This window comes from Procambarus clarkii, chromosome 11 (assembly GCF_040958095.1).
Source record: "Procambarus clarkii isolate CNS0578487 chromosome 11, FALCON_Pclarkii_2.0, whole genome shotgun sequence".
In the NCBI taxonomy this organism is placed as follows: domain Eukaryota; kingdom Metazoa; phylum Arthropoda; class Malacostraca; order Decapoda; family Cambaridae; genus Procambarus; species Procambarus clarkii.
In genome coordinates this window covers 752,419-771,334 of record NC_091160.1, presented here as the reverse complement: position 1 = coordinate 771,334, position 18,916 = coordinate 752,419, and positions in this window count along the sequence as shown.

Below are 18,916 nucleotides of genomic sequence, written 5' to 3'. Positions count from 1 at the left end.
AGTCCCGATATACAAGAAAGGGGATAGACAGGAGGCACTGAACTACAGGCCAGCGTCCCTAACCTGCATACCATGCAAGCTGATGGAGAAGATTGTGCGAAAAAACTAGTGGAGCTTCTGGAGCGAAGGAACTTTGTAACACAGCATCAACATGGGTTCAGGGATGGCAGGTCCTGCCTCACAGGGTTACTTGAATTCTACGACCAGGCAACAAAAATAAGGCAAGAAAGAGAAGGGTGGGCAGACTGCATATTTTTGGATTGTCAGAAAGCCTTTGATACAGTGCCACACAAGAGGCTAGTGCGAAAGTTGGAGATGCAGGCTGGAGTGAGAGGGAAGGTACTCCGGTGGATAGAGGAGTACCTAAGCAACAGGAGACAACGAGTCTGTGTGAGGGGTGAGGTCTCAGATTGGCGAGACGTCACAAGTGGAGTCCCGCAGGGGTCAGTCCTTGGACCTATACTGTTTCTGGTATATGTAAATGATCTCCCAGAGGGTATAGATTCGTTCCTCTCAATGTTTGCCGACGATGCAAAAATTATGAGGAGGATTGAAACAGAGGATGATAGTAGGAGGCTACAAGATGACCTGGATAGACTGAGTGAATGGTCCAACAAATGGCTGTTGAAGTTCAACCCGAGTAAATGCAAAGTAATGAAACTAGGCAGTGGAGACAGGAGGCCAGGCACAGGATACAGAATAGGAGATGAAGTACTTAATGAAACAGACAGAGAGAAAGATCTAGGAGTTGATATCACACCAAACCTGTCTCCTGAAGCCTACATAAAGAGAATAACGTCTGCGGCATATGCGAGGCTGGCTAACATCAGAACGGCGTTCAGGAACCTGTGTAAGGAATCATTCAGAATCTTGTACACCACATATGTAAGACCAATCCTGGAGTATGCGGCCCCAGCATGCAGCCCGTACCTTGTCAAGCACAAGACGAACCTGGAAAAAGTCCAAGGTATGCTACTAGACTAGTCCCAGAACTAAGAGGCATGAGTTATGAGGAAAGGCTGCGGGAAATGCACCTTACGACACTGGAAGACAGAAGAGTAAGGGGGGACATGATCACAACCTACAAAATCCTCAGGGGAATCGACCGGGTAAACAAGGATGAACTATTCAACACTGGTGGGACGCGAACAAGGGGACACAGGTGGAAGCTGAGTACCCAAATGAGCCACAGAGACGTTAGAAAGAACTTTTTCAGTGTCAGAGTAGTTAGTAAATGGAATGCAGTAGGAAGTGATGTGGTGGAGGCTGACTCCATACACAGTTTCAAATGTAGATATGATAGAGGCCAATAGGCTCAGGAATCTGTACACCAGTTGATTGACGGTTGAGAGGCGGGACCAAAGAGCCAGAGCTCAACCCCCGCAAGCACAATTAGGTGAGTACAATTAGGTGAGTACACACACACACACACACACACACACACACACACACACACACACACACACACACACACACACACACACACACACACTGGGAAGTGTTTACTTGGGGAAGTAAGGAAGTGTTTACTAGAGTTGGACGTGACGAAGGCTATAGGTCCAGATGGAATCTCCCCTTGGGTTCTAAAGGAAGGAGCAAGAGAACTGAGCCTACCACTCTCCATAGTGTATAACAAATCACTGGCAACAGGGGAACTGCCAGATATTTGGAAAGCAGCTAACGTAGTCCCGATATACAAGAAAGGGGATAGACAGGAGGCACTTAACTACAGGCCAGTGTCCCTAACCTGCATACCATGCAAGCTGATGGAGAAGATTGTGCGAAAAAAACTAGTGGAGCTTCTGGAGCGAAGGAACTTTGTAACACAGCATCAACATGGGTTCAGGGATGGCAGGTCCTGCCTCACAGGGTTACTTGAATTCTACGACCAGGCAACAAAAATAAGGCAAGAAAGAGAAGGGTGGGCAGACTGCATATTTTTAGATTGTCAGAAAGCCTTTGATACAGTGCCACACAAGAGGCTAGTGCGAAAGTTGGAGATGCAGGCTGGAGTGAGAGGGAAGGTACTCCGGTGGATAGAGGAGTACCTAAGCAACAGGAGACAACGAGTCTGTGTGAGGGGTGAGGTCTCAGATTGGCGAGACGTCACAAGTGGAGTCCCGCAGGGGTCAGTCCTTGGACCTATACTGTTTCTGGTATATGTAAATGATCTCCCAGAGGGTATAGATTCGTTCCTCTCAATGTTTGCCGACGATGCAAAAATTATGAGGAGGATTGAAACAGAGGATGATAGTAGGAGGCTACAAGATGACCTGGATAGACTGAGTGAATGGTCCAACAAATGGCTGTTGAAGTTCAACCCGAGTAAATGCAAAGTAATGAAACTAGGCAGTGGAGACAGGAGGCCAGGCACAGGATACAGAATAGGAGATGAAGTACTTAATGAAACAGACAGAGAGAAAGATCTAGGAGTTGATATCACACCAAACCTGTCTCCTGAAGCCTACATAAAGAGAATAACGTCTGCGGCATATGCGAGGCTGGCTAACATCAGAACGGCGTTCAGGAACCTGTGTAAGGAATCATTCAGAATCTTGTACACCACATATGTAAGACCAATCCTGGAGTATGCGGCCCCAGCATGCAGCCCGTACCTTGTCAAGCACAAGACGAACCTGGAAAAAGTCCAAGGTATGCTACTAGACTAGTCCCAGAACTAAGAGGCATGAGTTATGAGGAAAGGCTGCGGGAAATGCACCTTACGACACTGGAAGACAGAAGAGTAAGGGGGGACATGATCACAACCTACAAAATCCTCAGGGGAATCGACCGGGTAAACAAGGATGAACTATTCAACACTGGTGGGACGCGAACAAGGGGACACAGGTGGAAGCTGAGTACCCAAATGAGCCACAGAGACGTTAGAAAGAACTTTTTCAGTGTCAGAGTAGTTAGTAAATGGAATGCAGTAGGAAGTGATGTGGTGGAGGCTGACTCCATACACAGTTTCAAATGTAGATATGATAGAGGCCAATAGGCTCAGGAATCTGTACACCAGTTGATTGACGGTTGAGAGGCGGGACCAAAGAGCCAGAGCTCAACCCCCGCAAGCACAATTAGGTGAGTACAATTAGGTGAGTACACACACACACACACACACACACACACACACACACACACACACACACACACACACACACACACACACACACACACACACTGGGAAGTGTTTACTTGGGGAAGTAAGGAAGTGTTTACTAGAGTTGGACGTGACGAAGGCTATAGGTCCAGATGGAATCTCCCCTTGGGTTCTAAAGGAAGGAGCAAGAGAACTGAGCCTACCACTCTCCATAGTGTATAACAAATCACTGGCAACCGGGGAACTGCCAGATATTTGGAAAGCAGCTAACGTAGTCCCGATATACAAGAAAGGGGATAGACAGGAGGCACTGAACTACAGGCCAGTGTCCCTAACCTGCATACCATGCAAGCTGATGGAGAAGATTGTGCGAAAAAACTAGTGGAGCTTCTGGAGCGAAGGAACTTTGTAACACAGCATCAACATGGGTTCAGGGATGGCAGGTCCTGCCTCACAGGGTTACTTGAATTCTACGACCAGGCAACAAAAATAAGGCAAGAAAGAGAAGGGTGGGCAGACTGCATATTTTTGGATTGTCAGAAAGCCTTTGATACAGTGCCACACAAGAGGCTAGTGCGAAAGTTGGAGATGCAGGCTGGAGTGAGAGGGAAGGTACTCCGGTGGATAGAGGAGTACCTAAGCAACAGGAGACAACGAGTCTGTGTGAGGGGTGAGGTCTCAGATTGGCGAGACGTCACAAGTGGAGTCCCGCAGGGGTCAGTCCTTGGACCTATACTGTTTCTGGTATATGTAAATGATCTCCCAGAGGGTATAGATTCGTTCCTCTCAATGTTTGCCGACGATGCAAAAATTATGAGGAGGATTGAAACAGAGGATGATAGTAGGAGGCTACAAGATGACCTGGATAGACTGAGTGAATGGTCCAACAAATGGCTGTTGAAGTTCAACCCGAGTAAATGCAAAGTAATGAAACTAGGCAGTGGAGACAGGAGGCCAGGCACAGGATACAGAATAGGAGATGAAGTACTTAATGAAACAGACAGAGAGAAAGATCTAGGAGTTGATATCACACCAAACCTGTCTCCTGAAGCCTACATAAAGAGAATAACGTCTGCGGCATATGCGAGGCTGGCTAACATCAGAACGGCGTTCAGGAACCTGTGTAAGGAATCATTCAGAATCTTGTACACCACATATGTAAGACCAATCCTGGAGTATGCGGCCCCAGCATGCAGCCCGTACCTTGTCAAGCACAAGACGAACCTGGAAAAAGTCCAAGGTATGCTACTAGACTAGTCCCAGAACTAAGAGGCATGAGTTATGAGGAAAGGCTGCGGGAAATGCACCTTACGACACTGGAAGACAGAAGAGTAAGGGGGGACATGATCACAACCTACAAAATCCTCAGGGGAATCGACCGGGTAAACAAGGATGAACTATTCAACACTGGTGGGACGCGAACAAGGGGACACAGGTGGAAGCTGAGTACCCAAATGAGCCACAGAGACGTTAGAAAGAACTTTTTCAGTGTCAGAGTAGTTAGTAAATGGAATGCAGTAGGAAGTGATGTGGTGGAGGCTGACTCCATACACAGTTTCAAATGTAGATATGATAGAGGCCAATAGGCTCAGGAATCTGTACACCAGTTGATTGACGGTTGAGAGGCGGGACCAAAGAGCCAGAGCTCAACCCCCGCAAGCACAATTAGGTGAGTACAATTAGGTGAGTACACACACACACACACACACACACACACACACACACACACACACACACACACACACACACACACACACACACACACACACACTGGGAAGTGTTTACTTGGGGAAGTAAGGAAGTGTTTACTAGAGTTGGACGTGACGAAGGCTATAGGTCCAGATGGAATCTCCCCTTGGGTTCTAAAGGAAGGAGCAAGAGAACTGAGCCTACCACTCTCCATAGTGTATAACAAATCACTGGCAACAGGGGAACTGCCAGATATTTGGAAAGCAGCTAACGTAGTCCCGATATACAAGAAAGGGGATAGACAGGAGGCACTTAACTACAGGCCAGTGTCCCTAACCTGCATACCATGCAAGCTGATGGAGAAGATTGTGCGAAAAAAACTAGTGGAGCTTCTGGAGCGAAGGAACTTTGTAACACAGCATCAACATGGGTTCAGGGATGGCAGGTCCTGCCTCACAGGGTTACTTGAATTCTACGACCAGGCAACAAAAATAAGGCAAGAAAGAGAAGGGTGGGCAGACTGCATATTTTTAGATTGTCAGAAAGCCTTTGATACAGTGCCACACAAGAGGCTAGTGCGAAAGTTGGAGATGCAGGCTGGAGTGAGAGGGAAGGTACTCCGGTGGATAGAGGAGTACCTAAGCAACAGGAGACAACGAGTCTGTGTGAGGGGTGAGGTCTCAGATTGGCGAGACGTCACAAGTGGAGTCCCGCAGGGGTCAGTCCTTGGACCTATACTGTTTCTGGTATATGTAAATGATCTCCCAGAGGGTATAGATTCGTTCCTCTCAATGTTTGCCGACGATGCAAAAATTATGAGGAGGATTGAAACAGAGGATGATAGTAGGAGGCTACAAGATGACCTGGATAGACTGAGTGAATGGTCCAACAAATGGCTGTTGAAGTTCAACCCGAGTAAATGCAAAGTAATGAAACTAGGCAGTGGAGACAGGAGGCCAGGCACAGGATACAGAATAGGAGATGAAGTACTTAATGAAACCGACAGAGAGAAAGATCTAGGAGTTGATATCACACCAAACCTGTCTCCTGAAGCCCACATAAAGAGAATAACGTCTGCGGCATATGCGAGGCTGGCTAACATCAGAACGGCGTTCAGGAACCTGTGTAAGGAATCATTCAGAATCTTGTACACCACATATGTAAGACCAATCCTGGAGTATGCGGCCCCAGCATGCAGCCCGTACCTTGTCAAGCACAAGACGAACCTGGAAAAAGTCCAAAGGTATGCTACTAGACTAGTCCCAGAACTAAGAGGCATGAGTTATGAGGAAAGGCTGCGGGAAATGCACCTTACGACACTGGAAGACAGAAGAGTAAGGGGGGACATGATCACAACCTACAAAATCCTCAGGGGAATCGACCGGGTAAACAAGGATGAACTATTCAACACTGGTGGGACGCGAACAAGGGGACACAGGTGGAAGCTGAGTACCCAAATGAGCCACAGAGACGTTAGAAAGAACTTTTTCAGTGTCAGAGTAGTTAGTAAATGGAATGCATTAGGAAGTGATGTGGTGGAGGCTGACTCCATACACAGTTTCAAATGAAGATATGATAGAGCCCAATAGGCTCAGGAATCTGTACACCAGTTGATTGACGGTTGAGAGGCGGGACCAAAGAGCCAGAGCTCAACCCCCGCAAGCACAATTAGGTGAGTACAATTAGGTGAGTACACACACACACACACACACACACACACACACACACACACACACACACACACACACACACACACACACACACACACACACACACACACACACACACACACACTGGGAAGTGTTTACTTGGGGAAGTAAGGAAGTGTTTACTAGAGTTGGACGTGACGAAGGCAATAGGTCCAGATGGAATCTCCCCTTGGGTTCTAAAGGAAGGAGCAAGAGAACTGAGCCTACCACTCTCCATAGTGTATAACAAATCACTGGCAACAGGGGAACTGCCAGATATTTGGAAAGCAGCTAACGTAGTCCCGATATACAAGAAAGGGGATAGACAGGAGGCACTGAACTACAGGCCAGTGTCCCTAACCTGCATACCATGCAAGCTGATGGAGAAGATTGTGCGAAAAAAACTAGTGGAGCTTCTGGAGCGAAGGAACTTTGTAACACAGCATCAACATGGGTTCAGGGATGGCAGGTCCTGCCTCACAGGGTTACTTGAATTCTACGACCAGGCAACAAAAATAAGGCAAAAAAGAGAAGGGTGGGCAGACTGCATATTTTTGGATTGTCAGAAAGCCTTTGATACAGTGCCACACAAGAGGCTAGTGCGAAAGTTGGAGATGCAGGCTGGAGTGAGAGGGAAGGTACTCCGGTGGATAGAGGAGTACCTAAGCAACAGGAGACAACGAGTCTGTGTGAGGGGTGAGGTCTCAGATTGGCGAGACGTCACAAGTGGAGTCCCGCAGGGGTCAGTCCTTGGACCTATACTGTTTCTGGTATATGTAAATGATCTCCCAGAGGGTATAGATTCGTTCCTCTTAATGTTTGCCGACGATGCAAAAATTATGAGGAGGATTGAAACAGAGGATGATAGTAGGAGGCTACAAGATGACCTGGATAGACTGAGTGAATGGTCCAACAAATGGCTGTTGAAGTTCTACCCTAGTAAATGCAAAGTAATGAAACTAGGCAGTGGAGACAGGAGGCCAGGCACAGGATACAGAATAGGATATGAAGTACCTAATGAAACAGACAGAGAGAAAGATCTAGGAGTTGATATCACACCAAACCTGTCTCCTGAAGCCCACATAAAGAGAATAACGTCTGCGGCATATGCGAGGCTGGCTAACATCAGAACGGCGTTCAGGAACCTGTGTAAGGAATCATTCAGAATCTTGTACACCACATATGTAAGACCAATCCTGGAGTATGCGGCCCCAGCATGCAGCCCGTACCTTGTCAAGCACAAGACGAAGCTGGAAAAAGTCCAAAGGTATGCTACTAGACTAGTCCCAGAACTAAGAGGCATGAGTTATGAGGAAAGGCTGCGGGAAATGCACCTTACGACACTGGAAGACAGAAGAGTAAGGGGGGACATGATCACAACCTACAAAATCCTCAGGGGAATCGACCGGGTAAACAAGGATGAACTATTTAACACTGGTGGGACGCGAACAAGGGGACACAGGTGGAAGCTGAGTACCCAAATGAACCACAGAGACGTTAGAAAGACCTTTTTCAGTGTCAGAGTAGTTAGTAAATGGAATGCATTAGGAAGTGATGTGGTGGAGGCTGACTCCATACACAGTTTCAAATGTAGATATGATAGAGCCCAATAGGCTCAGGAATCTGTACACCAGTTGATTGACGGTTGAGAGGCGGGACCAAAGAGCCAGAGCTCAACCCCCGCAAGCACAATTAGGTGAGTACAATTAGGTGAGTACACACACACACACACACACACACACACACACGCACACACACACACACACACACACACACACACACACACACACACACACACACACACACACACACACACACACACACACACACACACACACACACACACACTGGGAAGTGTTTACTTGGGGAAGTAAGGAAGTGTTTACTAGAGTTGGACGTGACGAAGGCTATAGGTCCAGATGGAATCTCCCCTTGTGTTCTAAAGGAAGGAGCAAGAGAACTGAGCCTACCACTCTCCATAGTGTATAACAAATCACTGGCAACAGGGGAACTGCCAGATATTTGGAAAGCAGCTAACGTAGTCCCGATATACAAGAAAGGGGATAGACTGGAGGCACTGAACTACAGGCCAGTGTCCCTAACCTGCATACCATGCAAGCTGATGGAGAAGATTGTGCGAAAAAAACTAGTGGAGCTTCTGGAGCGAAGGAACTTTGTAACACAGCATCAACATGGGTTCAGGGATGGCAGGTCCTGCCTCACAGGGTTACTTGAATTCTACGACCAGGCAACAAAAATAAGGCAAGAAAGAGAAGGGTGGGCAGACTGCATATTTTTGGATTGTCATAAAGCCTTTGATACAGTGCCACACAAGAGGCTAGTGCGAAAGTTGGAGATGCAGGCTGGAGTGAGAGGGACGGTACTCCGGTGGATTGAGGAGTACCTAAGCAACAGGAGACAACGAGTCTGTGTGAGGGGTGAGGTCTCAGATTGGCGAGACGTCACAAGTGGAGTCCCGCAGGGGTCAGTCCTTGGACCTATACTGTTTCTGGTATATGTAAATGATCTCCCAGAGGGTATAGATTCGTTCCTCTCAATGTTTGCCGACGATGCAAAAATTATGAGGAGAATTGAAACAGAGGATGATAGTAGGAGGCTACAAGATGACCTGGATAGACTGAGTGAATGGTCCAACAAATGGCTGTTGAAGTTCAACCCGAGTAAATGCAAAGTAATGAAACTAGGCAGTGGAGACAGGAGGCCAGGCACAGGATACAGAATAGGAGATGAAGTACTTAATGAAACAGACAGAGAGAAAGATCTAGGAGTTGATATCACACCAAACCTGTCTCCTGAAGCCTACATAAAGAGAATAACGTCTGCGGCATATGCGAGGCTGGCTAACATCAGAACGGCGTTCAGGAACCTGTGTAAGGAATCATTCAGAATCTTGTACACCACATATGTAAGACCAATCCTGGAGTATGCGGCCCCAGCATGCAGCCCGTACCTTGTCAAGCACAAGACGAACCTGGAAAAAGTCCAAGGTATGCTACTAGACTAGTCCCAGAACTAAGAGGCATGAGTTATGAGGAAAGGCTGCGGGAAATGCACCTTACGACACTGGAAGACAGAAGAGTAAGGGGGGACATGATCACAACCTACAAAATCCTCAGGGGAATCGACCGGGTAAACAAGGATGAACTATTCAACACTGGTGGGACGCGAACAAGGGGACACAGGTGGAAGCTGAGTACCCAAATGAGCCACAGAGACGTTAGAAAGAACTTTTTCAGTGTCAGAGTAGTTAGTAAATGGAATGCAGTAGGAAGTGATGTGGTGGAGGCTGACTCCATACACAGTTTCAAATGTAGATATGATAGAGGCCAATAGGCTCAGGAATCTGTACACCAGTTGATTGACGGTTGAGAGGCGGGACCAAAGAGCCAGAGCTCAACCCCCGCAAGCACAATTAGGTGAGTACAATTAGGTGAGTACACACACACACACACACACACACACACACACACACACACACACACACACACATACACTGGGAAGTGTTTACTTGGGGAAGTAAGGAAGTGTTTACTAGAGTTGGACGTGACGAAGGCTATAGGTCCAGATGGAATCTCCCCTTGGGTTCTAAAGGAAGGAGCAAGAGAACTGAGCCTACCACTCTCCATAGTGTATAACAAATCACTGGCAACAGGGGAACTGCCAGATATTTGGAAAGCAGCTAACGTAGTCCCGATATACAAGAAAGGGGATAGACAGGAGGCACTGAACTACAGGCCAGTGTCCCTAACCTGCATACCATGCAAGCTGATGGAGAAGATTGTGCGAAAAAAACTAGTGGAGCTTCTGGAGCGAAGGAACTTTGTAACACAGCATCAACATGGGTTCAGGGATGGCAGGTCCTGCCTCACAGGGTTACTTGAATTCTACGACCAGGCAACAAAAATAAGGCAAGAAAGAGAAGGGTGGGCAGACTGCATATTTTTGGATTGTCAGAAAGCCTTTGATACAGTGCCACACAAGAGGCTAGTGCGAAAGTTGGAGATGCAGGCTGGAGTGAGAGGGAAGGTACTCCGGTGGATTGAGGAGTACCTAAGCAACAGGAGACAACGAGTCTGTGTGAGGGGTGAGGTCTCAGATTGGCGAGACGTCACAAGTGGAGTCCCGCAGGGGTCAGTCCTTGGACCTATACTGTTTCTGGTATATGTAAATGATCTCCCAGAGGGTATAGATTCGTTCCTCTCAATGTTTGCCGACGATGCAAAAATTATGAGGAGGATTGAAACAGAGGATGATAGTAGGAGGCTACAAGATGACCTGGATAGACTGAGTGAATGGTCCAACAAATGGCTGTTGAAGTTCAACCCGAGTAAATGCAAAGTAATGAAACTAGGCAGTGGAGACAGGAGGCCAGGCACAGGATACAGAATAGGAGATGAAGTACTTAATGAAACCGACAGAGAGAAAGATCTAGGAGTTGATATCACACCAAACCTGTCTCCTGAAGCCCACATAAAGAGAATAACGTCTGCGGCATATGCGAGGCTGGCTAACATCAGAACGGCGTTCAGGAACCTGTGTAAGGAATCATTCAGAATCTTGTACACCACATATGTAAGACCAATCCTGGAGAATGCGGCCCCAGCATGCAGCCCGTACCTTGTCAAGCACAAGACGAAGCTGGAAAAAGTCCAAAGGTATGCTACTAGACTAGTCCCAGAACTAAGAGGCATGAGTTATGAGGAAAGGCTGCGGGAAATGCACCTTACGACACTGGAAGACAGAAGAGTAAGGGAGGACATGATCACAACCTACAAAATAATCAGGGGAATCGACCGGGTAAACAAGGATGAACTATTCAACACTGGTGGGACGCGAACAAGGGGACACAGGTGGAAGCTGAGTACCCAAATGAGCCACAGAGACGTTAGAAAGAACTTTTTCAGTGTCAGAGTAGTTAGTAAATGGAATGCATTAGGAAGTGATGTGGTGGAGGCTGACTCCATACACAGTTTCAAATGTAGATATGATAGAGCCCAATAGGCTCAGGAATCTGTACACCAGTTGATTGACGGTTGAGAGGCGGGACCAAAGAGCCAGAGCTCAACCCCCGCAAGCACAATTAGGTGAGTACAATTAGGTGAGTACACACACACACACACACACACACACACACACACACACACACACACACACACACACACACACACACACACACACACACTGGGAAGTGTTTACTTGGGGAAGTAAGGAAGTGTTTACTAGAGTTGGACGTGACGAAGGCTATAGGTCCAGATGGAATCTCCCCTTGGGTTCTAAAGGAAGGAGCAAGAGAACTGAGCCTACCACTCTCCATAGTGTATAACAAATCACTGGCAACAGGGGAACTGCCAGATATTTGGAAAGCAGCTAACGTAGTCCCGATATACAAGAAAGGGGATAGACAGGAAGCACTGAACTACAGGCCAGTGTCCCTAACCTGCATACCATGCAAGCTGATGGAGAAGATTGTGCGAAAAAAACTAGTGGAGCTTCTGGAGCGAAGGAACTTTGTAACACAGCATCAACATGGGTTCAGGGATGGCAGGTCCTGCCTCACAGGGTTACTTGAATTCTAGGACCAGGCAACAAAAATAAGGCAAGAAAGAGAAGGGTGGGCAGACTGCATATTTTTGGATTGTCATAAAGCCTTTGATACAGTGCCACACAAGAGGCTAGTGCGAAAGTTGGAGATGCAGGTTGGAGTGAGAGGGAAGGTACTCCGGTGGATAGAGGAGTACCTAAGCAACAGGAGACAACGAGTCTGTGTGAGGGGTGAGGTCTCAGATTGGCGAGACGTCACAAGTGGAGTCCCGCAGGGGTCAGTCCTTGGACCTATACTGTTTCTGGTATATGTAAATGATCTCCCAGAGGGTATAGATTCGTTCCTCTCAATGTTTGCCGACGATGCAAAAATTATGAGGAGGATATAAACAGAGGATGATAGTAGGAGGCTACAAGATGACCTGGATAGACTGAGTGAATGGTCCAACAAATGGCTGTTGAAGTTCAACCCGAGTAAATGCAAAGTAATGAAACTAGGCAGTGGAGACAGAAGGCCAGGCACAGGATACAGAATAGGAGATGAAGTACTTAATGAAACAGACAGAGAGAAAGATCTAGGAGTTGATATCACACCAAACCTGTCTCCTGAAGCCCACATAAAGAGAATAACGTCTGCGGCATATGCGAGGCTGGCTAACATCAGAACGGCGTTCAGGAACCTGTGTAAGGAATCATTCAGAATCTTGTACACCACATATGTAAGACCAATCCTGGAGTATGCGGCCCCAGCATGCAGCCCGTACCTTGTCAAGCACAAGACGAAGCTGGAAAAAGTCCAAAGGTATGCTACTAGACTAGTCCCAGAACTAAGAGGCATGAGTTATGAGGAAAGGCTGCGGGAAATGCACCTTACGACACTGGAAGACAGAAGAGTAAGGGGGGACATGATCACAACCTACAAAATCCTCAGGGGAATCGAACGGGTAAACAAGGATGAACTATTCAACACTGGTGGGACGCGAACAAGGGGACACAGGTGGAAGCTGAGTACCCAAATGAGCCACAGAGACGTTAGAAAGAACTTTTTCAGTGTCAGAGTAGTTAGTAAATGGAATGCATTAGGAAGTGATGTGGTGGAGGCTGACTCCATACACAGTTTCAAATGAAGATATGATAGAGCCCAATAGGCTCAGGAATCTGTACACCAGTTGATTGACGGTTGAGAGGCGGGACCAAAGAGCCAGAGCTCAACCCCCGCAAGCACAATTAGGTGAGTACAATTAGGTGAGTACACACACACACACACACACACACACACACACACACACCACACACACACACACACACACACACACACACACACACACACACACACACACACACACACACACTGGGAAGTGTTACTTGGGGAAGTAAGGAAGTGTTTACTAGAGTTGGACGTGACGAAGGCAATAGGTCCAGATGGAATCTCCCCTTGGGTTCTAAAGGAAGGAGCAAGAGAACTGAGCCTACCACTCTCCATAGTGTATAACAAATCACTGGCAACAGGGGAACTGCCAGATATTTGGAAAGCAGCTAACGTAGTCCCGATATACAAGAAAGGGGATAGACAGGAGGCACTGAACTACAGGCCAGTGTCCCTAACCTGCATACCATGCAAGCTGATGGAGAAGATTGTGCGAAAAAAACTAGTGGAGCTTCTGGAGCGAAGGAACTTTGTAACACAGCATCAACATGGGTTCAGGGATGGCAGGTCCTGCCTCACAGGGTTACTTGAATTCTACGACCAGGCAACAAAAATAAGGCAAAAAAGAGAAGGGTGGGCAGACTGCATATTTTTGGATTGTCAGAAAGCCTTTGATACAGTGCCACACAAGAGGCTAGTGCGAAAGTTGGAGATGCAGGCTGGAGTGAGAGGGAAGGTACTCCGGTGGATAGAGGAGTACCTAAGCAACAGGAGACAACGAGTCTGTGTGAGGGGTGAGGTCTCAGATTGGCGAGACGTCACAAGTGGAGTCCCGCAGGGGTCAGTCCTTGGACCTATACTGTTTCTGGTATATGTAAATGATCTCCCAGAGGGTATAGATTCGTTCCTCTTAATGTTTGCCGACGATGCAAAAATTATGAGGAGGATTGAAACAGAGGATGATAGTAGGAGGCTACAAGATGACCTGGATAGACTGAGTGAATGGTCCAACAAATGGCTGTTGAAGTTCTACCCTAGTAAATGCAAAGTAATGAAACTAGGCAGTGGAGACAGGAGGCCAGGCACAGGATACAGAATAGGATATGAAGTACCTAATGAAACAGACAGAGAGAAAGATCTAGGAGTTGATATCACACCAAACCTGTCTCCTGAAGCCCACATAAAGAGAATAACGTCTGCGGCATATGCGAGGCTGGCTAACATCAGAACGGCGTTCAGGAACCTGTGTAAGGAATCATTCAGAATCTTGTACACCACATATGTAAGACCAATCCTGGAGTATGCGGCCCCAGCATGCAGCCCGTACCTTGTCAAGCACAAGACGAAGCTGGAAAAAGTCCAAAGGTATGCTACTAGACTAGTCCCAGAACTAAGAGGCATGAGTTATGAGGAAAGGCTGCGGGAAATGCACCTTACGACACTGGAAGACAGAAGAGTAAGGGGGGACATGATCACAACCTACAAAATCCTCAGGGGAATCGACCGGGTAAACAAGGATGAACTATTTAACACTGGTGGGACGCGAACAAGGGGACACAGGTGGAAGCTGAGTACCCAAATGAACCACAGAGACGTTAGAAAGACCTTTTTCAGTGTCAGAGTAGTTAGTAAATGGAATGCATTAGGAAGTGATGTGGTGGAGGCTGACTCCATACACAGTTTCAAATGTAGATATGATAGAGCCCAATAGGCTCAGGAATCTGTACACCAGTTGATTGACGGTTGAGAGGCGGGACCAAAGAGCCAGAGCTCAACCCCCGCAAGCACAATTAGGTGAGTACAATTAGGTGAGTACACACACACACACACACACACACACACACACGCACACACACACACACACACACACACACACACACACACACACACACACACACACACACACACACACACACACACACACACACACACACACACACACACACACACACACTGGGAAGTGTTTACTTGGGGAAGTAAGGAAGTGTTTACTAGAGTTGGACGTGACGAAGGCTATAGGTCCAGATGGAATCTCCCCTTGGGTTCTAAAGGAAGGAGCAAGAGAACTGAGCCTACCACTCTCCATAGTGTATAACAAATCACTGGCAACAGGGGAACTGCCAGATATTTGGAAAGCAGCTAACGTAGTCCCGATATACAAGAAAGGGGATAGACTGGAGGCACTGAACTACAGGCCAGTGTCCCTAACCTGCATACCATGCAAGCTGATGGAGAAGATTGTGCGAAAAAAACTAGTGGAGCTTCTGGAGCGAAGGAACTTTGTAACACAGCATCAACATGGGTTCAGGGATGGCAGGTCCTGCCTCACAGGGTTACTTGAATTCTACGACCAGGCAACAAAAATAAGGCAAGAAAGAGAAGGGTGGGCAGACTGCATATTTTTGGATTGTCATAAAGCCTTTGATACAGTGCCACACAAGAGGCTAGTGCGAAAGTTGGAGATGCAGGCTGGAGTGAGAGGGAAGGTACTCCGGTGGATTGAGGAGTACCTAAGCAACAGGAGACAACGAGTCTGTGTGAGGGGTGAGGTCTCAGATTGGCGAGACGTCACAAGTGGAGTCCCGCAGGGGTCAGTCCTTGGACCTATACTGTTTCTGGTATATGTAAATGATCTCCCAGAGGGTATAGATTCGTTCCTCTCAATGTTTGCCGACGATGCAAAAATTATGAGGAGAATTGAAACAGAGGATGATAGTAGGAGGCTACAAGATGACCTGGATAGACTGAGTGAATGGTCCAACAAATGGCTGTTGAAGTTCAACCCGAGTAAATGCAAAGTAATGAAACTAGGCAGTGGAGACAGGAGGCCAGGCACAGGATACAGAATAGGAGATGAAGTACTTAATGAAACAGACAGAGAGAAAGATCTAGGAGTTGATATCACACCAAACCTGTCTCCTGAAGCCTACATAAAGAGAATAACGTCTGCGGCATATGCGAGGCTGGCTAACATCAGAACGGCGTTCAGGAACCTGTGTAAGGAATCATTCAGAATCTTGTACACCACATATGTAAGACCAATCCTGGAGTATGCGGCCCCAGCATGCAGCCCGTACCTTGTCAAGCACAAGACGAACCTGGAAAAAGTCCAAGGTATGCTACTAGACTAGTCCCAGAACTAAGAGGCATGAGTTATGAGGAAAGGCTGCGGGAAATGCACCTTACGACACTGGAAGACAGAAGAGTAAGGGGGGACATGATCACAACCTACAAAATCCTCAGGGGAATCGACCGGGTAAACAAGGATGAACTATTCAACACTGGTGGGACGCGAACAAGGGGACACAGGTGGAAGCTGAGTACCCAAATGAGCCACAGAGACGTTAGAAAGAACTTTTTCAGTGTCAGAGTAGTTAGTAAATGGAATGCAGTAGGAAGTGATGTGGTGGAGGCTGACTCCATACACAGTTTCAAATGTAGATATGATAGAGGCCAATAGGCTCAGGAATCTGTACACCAGTTGATTGACGGTTGAGAGGCGGGACCAAAGAGCCAGAGCTCAACCCCCGCAAGCACAATTAGGTGAGTACAATTAGGTGAGTACACACACACACACACACACACACACACACACACACACACACACACACACACACATACACTGGGAAGTGTTTACTTGGGGAAGTAAGGAAGTGTTTACTAGAGTTGGACGTGACGAAGGCTATAGGTCCAGATGGAATCTCCCCTTGGGTTCTAAAGGAAGGAGCAAGAGAACTGAGCCTACCACTCTCCATAGTGTATAACAAATCACTGGCAACAGGGGAACTGCCAGATATTTGGAAAGCAGCTAACGTAGTCCCGATATACAAGAAAGGGGATAGACAGGAGGCACTGAACTACAGGCCAGTGTCCCTAACCTGCATACCATGCAAGCTGATGGAGAAGATTGTGCGAAAAAAACTAGTGGAGCTTCTGGAGCGAAGGAACTTTGTAACACAGCATCAACATGGGTTCAGGGATGGCAGGTCCTGCCTCACAGGGTTACTTGAATTCTACGACCAGGCAACAAAAATAAGGCAAGAAAGAGAAGGGTGGGCAGACTGCATATTTTTGGATTGTCAGAAAGCCTTTGATACAGTGCCACACAAGAGGCTAGTGCGAAAGTTGGAGATGCAGGCTGGAGTGAGAGGGAAGGTACTCCGGTGGATTGAGGAGTACCTAAGCAACAGGAGACAACGAGTCTGTGTGAGGGGTGAGGTCTCAGATTGGCGAGACGTCACAAGTGGAGTCCCGCAGGGGTCAGTCCTTGGACCTATACTGTTTCTGGTATATGTAAATGATCTCCCAGAGGGTATAGATTCGTTCCTCTCAATGTTTGCCGACGATGCAAAAATTATGAGGAGGATTGAAACAGAGGATGATAGTAGGAGGCTACAAGATGACCTGGATAGACTGAGTGAATGGTCCAACAAATGGCTGTTGAAGTTCAACCCGAGTAAATGCAAAGTAATGAAACTAGGCAGTGGAGACAGGAGGCCAGGCACAGGATACAGAATAGGAGATGAAGTACTTAATGAAACCGACAGAGAGAAAGATCTAGGAGTTGATATCACACCAAACCTGTCTCCTGAAGCCCACATAAAGAGAATAACGTCTGCGGCATATGCGAGGCTGGCTAACATCAGAACGGCGTTCAGGAACCTGTGTAAGGAATCATTCAGAATCTTGTACACCACATATGTAAGACCAATCCTGGAGAATGCGGCCCCAGCATGCAGCCCGTACCTTGTCAAGCACAAGACGAAGCTGGAAAAAGTCCAAAGGTATGCTACTAGACTAGTCCCAGAACTAAGAGGCATGAGTTATGAGGAAAGGCTGCGGGAAATGCACCTTACGACACTGGAAGACAGAAGAGTAAGGGAGGACATGATCACAACCTACAAAATAATCAGGGGAATCGACCGGGTAAACAAGGATGAACTATTCAACACTGGTGGGACGCGAACAAGGGGACACAGGTGGAAGCTGAGTACCCAAATGAGCCACAGAGACGTTAGAAAGAACTTTTTCAGTGTCAGAGTAGTTAGTAAATGGAATGCATTAGGAAGTGATGTGGTGGAGGCTGACTCCATACACAGTTTCAAATGTAGATATGATAGAGCCCAATAGGCTCAGGAATCTGTACACCAGTTGATTGACGGTTGAGAGGCGGGACCAAAGAGCCAGAGCTCAACCCCCGCAAGCACAATTAGGTGAGTACAATTAGGTGAGTACACACACACACACACACACACACACACACACACACACACACACACACACACACACACACACACACACACACTGGGAAGTGTTTACTTGGGGAAGTAAGGAAGTGTTTACTAGAGTTGGACGTGACGAAGGCTATAGGTCCAGATGGAATCTCCCCTTGGGTTCTAAAGGAAGGAGCAAGAGAACTGAGCCTACCACTCTCCATAGTGTATAACAAATCACTGGCAACAGGGGAACTGCCAGATATTTGGAAAGCAGCTAACGTAGTCCCGATATACAAGAAAGGGGATAGACAGGAAGGCACTGAACTACAGGCCAGTGTCCCTAACCTGCATACCATGCAAGCTGATGGAGAAGATTGTGCGAAAAAAACTAGTGGAGCTTCTGGAGCGAAGGAACTTTGTAACACAGCATCAACATGGGTTCAGGGATGGCAGGTCCTGCCTCACAGGGTTACTTGAATTCTAGGACCAGGCAACAAAAATAAGGCAAGAAAGA